The following is a 1,238-nucleotide window of genomic DNA, read 5'->3' as shown; positions in this document are numbered from 1 at the left end:
ATATATATATATATATATATATATACACACACACATACACATGCCTATTAATTATACTAATTTTATTTTATAAGTTACGTTTTTTTATGATAAGGTGCGTTCAATAAGCTTACAAGCGATTGCAACGTAACAATTATAATAATATTAAATCAGGTAATATGTGTTGTACTTAGTAAATACTGTTTTGTAATAACACAACACATGTACAAAGAACCACAGCCGATGATCGTATCTCATTTTTTTCTTAATATTTTCGTAACAACACTGGTAACTCACACAAGCATACTTCGCGAATGATACTTCCTTTAATAAATATGTAAAATTCACGACATAGTATTATAAAATCCATTCAAGTTATTGATTTTCAAGATAACGATGTCATGATACTTTTATTTATTAACATTACAACATGTTCTATATAGTATATGTATAATTAACTAGTTATTCTTATAGAATATAGAATTTGTGTTACGTAACTATCGAGAGTAATTTATTTTTATACAGAATTCATATATAGATTATTATAAGTTCACATACAAAATTTCACAAAATTTCACAAAATTTTACCGACATAAAGTGTCAGAATTATTATATCTATTGATAAAGTATACGTATTAAAAAATTTTTATCAGTAGAATTTTGTAATATTTTGTAGTAGAGTGAGGCACTTGTTATTTGCTCACCCTTGATTTTTAATTTCTAAAAAATAACGAGGTACTTTCAAGAAAACAAAAGATCAACATTTTCAAAAACTTTTCTTCATTATACAAATAGTACTTCAAATGCTTGCTGAACAATTTTTTCCAAATATTAAATAAATAAAGACGAATATTACATAAAGAAAAATATAATATTATATAATATAAATAATGTAAAAAATTAGTGTACTAACACTTTGCATATAATAAAATTATAATTGTGCTTTGAAAATGTTTAATATACTTGCTGAGGTAAAATGAAAAATGTTAAATATTTAAGGAAATATAATTTAGTAGTGTTCATAACACTCATACAGCAGGAGACACAATAGTGCGCAAGCGACATTACCATGTTCCTTTATGCGAGACCGAGTTGCGATCGAGATTATTGGATCTGAATAACAGTTGAACTAATCAAGTACACACACACACACACACACACACACACACACACACACACACTCTCTCTCTCTCTCTCTCTCTCGCGCGCGCGCGCGCGCGTCGTTCACACAACTAATGTAAAATTGTATAAAAGTGTAG

Source organism: Atta cephalotes (assembly GCF_000143395.1).
Source record: "Atta cephalotes unplaced genomic scaffold scaffold00011, whole genome shotgun sequence".
Classification (NCBI taxonomy): Eukaryota; Metazoa; Arthropoda; class Insecta; order Hymenoptera; family Formicidae; genus Atta; species Atta cephalotes.
Note: the sequence above shows the minus strand (reverse complement) of the source record.